The sequence below is a fragment of the Lepisosteus platostomus genome, chromosome 25, assembly GCF_059453375.1.
Source record: "Lepisosteus platostomus isolate fLepPlt1 chromosome 25, fLepPlt1.hap1, whole genome shotgun sequence".
Lineage (NCBI taxonomy): Eukaryota > Metazoa > Chordata > Actinopteri > Semionotiformes > Lepisosteidae > Lepisosteus > Lepisosteus platostomus.
The window spans coordinates 3,700,677-3,707,503 of record NC_142635.1 but is presented as its reverse complement, the minus strand read 5'-3'; the positions used below and the strand labels follow the sequence as shown (position 1 = coordinate 3,707,503).

The 6,827-nt window shown below is 43.1% G+C and overlaps 1 protein-coding gene across 3 annotated transcripts in view; it reads right to left on the bottom strand.

The window, feature by feature from the left end:
* Positions 1–1,233: 1,233 nt before the first annotated feature.
* lpcat3 (lysophosphatidylcholine acyltransferase 3) overlaps positions 1,234–6,827 on the bottom strand; it is a 30,610-nt gene continuing 25,016 nt past the window's right edge. For all 3 annotated transcript variants that reach the window (XM_088618847.1, XM_088618845.1, XM_088618846.1), the window contains one exon: positions 1,234–6,573. The gene's annotated coding sequence lies outside the window, so the exon portion shown is untranslated. The remainder of the gene's footprint in view (positions 6,574–6,827) is intronic.

Genomic DNA, 6,827 nt, shown 5'->3' with positions numbered 1-6,827 from the left:
GCTAGTGTCGCTCAGTAGATCAGGAGAAGTGAGAAAGTGCTCTGAGGTGACTGTGCGGAATTCCCCACATTACTGCAGTAAATACCATATTCATTTGGACTCAACCCGGCAGAACAAAAGCAGGACTTCAAACCCCCCACTGCGACCTGCTTTTGCCCCAGAAAGTTGGAGTACACTGTGGGGACTCAAGTGCCATTGGTTATCGAACACCCAGAACGATCCCAATTCATTTAATCAACTTACAGTCTGCTCTACGAGACACTGTCAACGAGATCACCCAACAAGTTTCCAGTTGCACCAAGAATCTAGAGCACCGATCTAGATTAGGAAGAGCAGTTGTCCCTTGGGGGGGGTCTCCATAAATTACTAATTAATTTCAGCATTTACCCTGCCGTTTCCTTACCCATTACCCAACCCTTAATTAAAGCACCTGCCTTACCTTGAATTACCGAGAACTGAGAATTAGTCTTTTCCCAGGCACCTTACAAAAAGCTGTAGAAGGAAATCAGAAGGAATGTTTCCACCTTATAGTTTAAAAAGGACTTTTTGGAAGTGAAAGATTCTTCTTTAGGTCAAATAGGATGCTGAGGAATGTGGGAAAGCAAGACATTTTGAGTGAGGTGTTCCTGCTGTGGTTGGCTATACAGTATGTGTACACTTTCTAAATATGCTCTTTTTTTAACCCTGGGGTTCAGGGGAATGCTGGAGATTACTCACTGCCTGTACATAGTCTGGAAAGGAAGACACGGGTTAGAGCTTCAGTGCTGGACTTTATGCAGACAGACACTTTCTGCTCAGAACTCCAGAGGGCCTTTGTAATCAACACATTTTTAAACCATACCAAACTTCTCCATGACCTCTTACAGCTGCTACAAAGCCTTCTAGAAATTGGAACATACCACCTCCTAGATGATAAATTAATCTAACATTTGAAAGGCAATTGGAGAAGTGCATTCAAAACGGAACAACAGGCAGTTGTTTACACTAAGGGTGGTAGGAGTGTGGAACAAGGCTTCTTTCAACAAAGTCCTTCCTACCTACAAAAAAAAAACTTATCATTAGCTTTTAAAAGGATAGATTCCAGAAAACATTAGACCTGTCAGTACAATCCACATTATGTGCATGAGGAGCTGTAAAAATATTGATTTTTTATATAATCCACACATGACGCCCACCGTTTAAATCATTCAAAACACACAATATACACAGCTCGGTATAAATACACACAGCCACTAATAGTCAAGTTATTTTATTAATATAAAAAAAATAAAAACAATTACAAGTTCACCACTAGTTTGCTTTCTTTCAATTTTGGTAACAATAAGGCAAAACAGGAACAATAATTAACAAATAATTATCATCCCACTATTATATTAGTAATTTCCATGAGCTGTAGTTCCCCACCGTGCCTGTTAAGTGAGGGAATGCTCTCTCACGGTATTATTTAGAATTCTAATCGTTATTCAATAGAAACATGGAGGTCAGAGGTGAGTGCAGCGGTTTTGGTCTGGTAGTTTGTACTTCCTGCGTGTCATTTCCTGCTGTGATCCCGCCTCTTGCCCTAACCTCCTCCTACCTGTGAGAATTCTTTAAAATATTTTTTTCCTTCTTCTCTATTTTAATAACAAAATGGCAGCAACTGTATCCAAAGACAGACCGAGTCTGTGGGGGCCTGAGGGGAAAATCTGATTACAGGGAGGGAGGAGAGAGACTGAAAGAGAAGGTCTTACAAGACACTGAAAGGTTTCAGAAGAGGAATAAGGCCGAAACAAGGTACAATAAAAACAAAAGGAAAATGGGTCATTCACATACGCTTTGTTTTCTTAGCAAAAAAGGAACAGGTACAAAAGAAACCTTTTTCATTGATTAATCAGCATCAATTCATTACAAGAACAAGGTTGCTGAAACCAGAAAAAAAAAGCACTGGAACAGTTTAACATTCGTTACAAAGAGAAAGGCCATTTTGGAGTTAAGTGCGTGTAAACTGAGCATGTGGTTAGTGCGGACACTACTTTATTTGGAGGTGTACTTCCAAAAGAATCACTCTTGGTCACTGTAACTGGGTGATACTATATAGCTTTATATATACACAAAGACTCCTATAGGCTTTTGTACATCAGGAGTATATATACAATGGGTCTGCCTGTGTATAACTGTACATATACATGTTCACTGGGTGCTTATGTACAGAAAGCAATCGTCAATTATAATTGGGGCTTTGAGATTTTGGCACAAAGAACCAATTAGAAAGAGGAAAATCATGGCAGTGCTTTTTAGCTCAAAGAGGGCTGGCACAGTCCAGTGGCTACAGAAACAGTTTTGGATACAGAATCGTCAAGCTCAAGATAGCCCAATCCTATTTCAAAGCGGTATGGCCTAGCCAGGTCCAGTCCAAGCAATACCGTGCAATATAGTCCTCTCCAGTACAATCCAGTCCAGGTCAAGTACCATTCAACACGGCGAGTGTGTGTCAATCCTATAAACTCCTGCTCTGTGTCCAGTTGAAATGAAAGCAAGAGGTACAGGTGGCCATTACTGATCATACTGCAGCCTGTGAAATGAAACAGTCATGGAAGACAAAGCCCAGTGTTTTGGTTCTCGAATCTCACCATGCTGCCCCTCAAGCCCAGGGGTCTCCAGCCCTGATCCCCGACAGCCCAGTCCAATTTCTAAAGACACAGATCAACTCCGTCATGACCCATCCCACTGCCGACTCACTCATGAAGTCAGAGAAGATACAGGACTAAATCCACGTACCTTTCAGCCCTCAAGGCCTGAAGTCTTAATCGAACAGATTACGAGTTTGATCAGTATTTTAACAGGTGCTGCCAATCTTTAGGAACGGGACCAAATGGCTTGGGGCTCACCAGGACCAGGAATGGACTCCCCTCCTCTAAACTGGCTCTCTCATTTCGGCTGCTAATGAACTACTATTCCATCATCTTCCATCCCACTTGCACAGAGCCTGTGCTACCATTCCCAACCCTGCTACCCTCTCCTCTTCAACTCGCAGGCTCCCCAATCTTGTCTCCTGTATTCCCCTGGATGAGGTTTAATTGAAAAGGTCCTTGTGGCGTCTGAAATCCACCTACTTCCATGTCCTGTATTAAATTCCAGGCAGCGGTATTGCACACGTCTGTGACCTTAGCTTTGGAAGGGTTGTTAAGTAAGTAACCGGGAAGAGCAGCAATCCAGAGGCCGTGATGACGGGCCCTTCCCTTCTGCTCCAGCCTGCACTGTCTGAGCTGCTGCTCTCCCAGCACACGGGTCAGTGCAGACGCGACACCCCCCCCCCCCAGCAACAAGTTCGAACGCAGCCCTTCCCCATTCCGAATCTTTATACCGAGGAATCCTTCAAGGAATCTTGTCTGGGTCACGGACTGAAAGCACCGAGTAGTTTCGTTTCTACAGGGCAACGATGGGATGCATTTAGGGTTGATTAAGAAGGTCAGTTGGAAATATAATTCAAGACTGGCACTCTGACCCGGACACATTTTGCACAATTTGTCTTTTCCCCAAAAAAAATAGTTTTTAGCCGAAAGCCTCTCTTAAAATTTCTTTAACAAGGGCTTGGCAGCCAGACTCAGTTCCTAGACTTGTACCCTCTACTCAAGTCTCCCCTCATCTTCTCCAATCAGCCAGGCTACTAGGTTATCTAATGTCGAAATATTTAGCACTTTAGATCTAACAGGGGCCTCACAGCTACTTTGCAACCACTTCAAAGTCTTTGCAACCATGCCCATACGATGCCAGAATTAGGCCAATAACTGCGAGAAGCTAAAGTCCGAACAGCAAATTATAAATCGGGACTCACATCTGGCACCTGGGATTGAAGGCAGCACTTGGCTATTATTCCCACTGTGTGGTATAAAAAAGGCACATTAACTCGTGGATAAAGTGAAAAGGATTGTATAGTGTCACGTTCATCGAAGTTCTCTGACAGAGTGCGAGATGAACAGAATTCAGGAGGGGAGGGCAAACAGCAGCCTGCTCATTTCCCGTTTGTCTTCCAGCTCTACTGTAGAAAAATCAGTGACTTCCTGTTATTTCCCGCCCCAATTGACGATGGGTTCCAATAGGAAAACGTGACAGTTTTTGCCGTCTGCTCCCAGTGTTTTAACTGCTCTTTCTGGTGATCCTCCTGGGATCACAGCCACACGTGGCTGCTGCGTAATTTTCTTTAGACAGGGACTCTGGTCAGAACCCCTGGGAGGTCGCTTAAGTCGCCCTGCTGAACGCTGAACTGTGCGGGATACTGGAAGCGGTCAACACCCAGACTTCTGGCCAATACTACCACTTCAACTTCACCAAGCCCAACCCGGGCAACCTGCAGTCGCAGGTTTCCAGAGCCAAGCCCGGCCTCTCGCCTCAACTCGAGACAGCTCGCTGCTGAAAAGGGCACGGCCAAGCCAAGAGGACATTTCAAACAATGAAGTTAAGTTCATGAAGAAGGAGTGCTTCTTTAATTTGCGTCTCTCTGAATAACTGAAGACTCCAACAAAAACCTAAGCGACCCACAGCATCGAGGACTTTCTGAAGGGCTACATGCTGGAATGTGAAGATTTACACAACAGTGCAAGTATTCAAGTGGTTGTAGATGTGGAACTAGATTTTGGTTTGTAGTGTCTGTACATCAGCCCTTTATATCCGTTTTTTTTTAAAAAAAAATCAGTGTCCTCTGTGAGGACCTGCAGGAAAAATGCTATGCATTTGGTCAAGAGAGAATCGGCTGAACAAAGAAACACACGCGCCGGAGTGGCACAGCACAGATGGGGACGCCACAAATTATGAGGATTTAAAAAAAAAAAGAAAAGCAGAGAATACTCTTTCCAAAATAACTGGACTCGTGTGTCGCGCGATTTCCTTGCCCTGGTTTCGGGGAACTAGCTAGCACAGCACTGTGGGAAACCACGGCCCTGTAGTGTAAGATGGAAAGGAAAGGCTTAGTCAAGAGAGGCAGCGACTTGGTCCGTTCACAGCAGTGGGTCGTCACCCTCACTGACCGTGCCATGTGATCTGCGTCCAGCCTGCCATGCCAGGAGATAATGCAGGGGGGCGGGGCTGAAGAGTCATCATGAGTTCAGACTCGGGGTGTTCGTTCCAAGAACGAGGTTTTTGTTACATTCCTGTTCCATGTTTGAAATTCAAATCTTACAGCATCTCTTAAAACCACAGCTCAATAACTACAGTGTATAGAGACGTGTACTGCAGAGTGAAGATTATGTATATGAGCCTTGGAAAGGATCTGAAATAGTGAGCAGGCACTATAATGAAGTGAGGACAGAGGGGAAAAAATCGTACCGCAATATTAAATCCTTAAAGTCAGATAACATTTATAATCTATGTAAATAAGCAGTACTTTATAGACACTATTATGCAAGAATAGTGGGTTAATTTGATTTTTTAGGACATTTCTTTTTTCTATTGTGTTAATTTACTGCCTTAATTGTTACTGTACTGCCTATAAAAAAAAAACAGTTCACGATTTCAGTTTTAAAATTTCAAATAATTTTAAATGACTTCTTGAAGATTCTTCATCTGTGATACGTCTGCAACTCCTTCACTAAAATAAAAAAAAAAATCAACAAAAACAGTGATTGCCTGTTCATTCCCGTGAAAAGGTTCGGATCAGGGCTGTCAACGCCACTGAAGAAAAGTAACTTCACTTCCAACTTGTTGAAGCATGGAATGAAGTGAAAATCAGAGCTCCTCAGAATGGAGAAAGGGCAACTAATCCTGTATTTTAAATGAAATTGTGATCGTGCTCTCTCGTCTACCTCCTCTCGAGCTCCATTCGCTAACGGCTTTATCCAGGTCAGGGCAAGGGCTGAAGCCTATCCCAGGAAGCAATGGGTGCATTAACGCACCAGCATGTCTTTGGAGTGTGGGAGGAAACCCACACAAACCTGGGGAGAACATGCAAACTCCACCCAGACAGCACCCCAGGTCTGGAATTGAACCCAGGGCATGGGGAACAAACTGCAGGAGGCACTTACATAGCTGTTATTATAATCTAAAACAAATTAAGAGCGAATTCATAACAGTGGATTAATTATTAATCATTAATCTAAAAAAAATCCAGTATTAACCCATCTATTTTGCACAATACTGCAGGGAGGGGACAATATACATTATACATATTTGTACACAAATGTACATAAGGGACCTGCTCTTCATCAGACAACCTGGCTGCGTAAGGCTGTGATCTGCATAAGCAGTAACGAACAAGAACATGTAAAACTTTCTTTTAGAGCTTGTTGATGTTTATCCTTTATGGAAGCAGGGTGAATATTTTAAATGAAAAAAAAACTATGTATATTCAGAAAGTTAAAAAGGGTGGGTGTGGCACCATGGTTTATAAATTGTTGGTTGTTGATGTTCTTTTTCCCCCAAACCAAAAATATACAAATTTTTATATATATATATTAAAACATAAAAAATATATTCTGTTCTTGCCGTTGCTGTTGTTGTGGTAGTTAATAATAAACCATTAGGATTGTGTTTCCCTTTGAAAAGAATGAGAAATCCAGCATTGTGTTTCTCTCTCTCCCCTCTGAGTGTCTGTCTGCACATCTGGAGGGAAAGAGAGAGAGAGGGGGGTTACAGACACACTGACTGACATGACACTCCAGTACATTAACACTGCACTGAGAGAGAGGGGTTCATACAGACACACTGACTGGACACTCCAGTACATTAACACTGCACTGAGAGAGAGAGGGTTCATACACACACACTGACTGGACACTCCAGTACATGAACACTGCACTGAGAGAGAGGGGTTCACACAGACACACTGACTGGACACTCCAGTACATGAACACTGC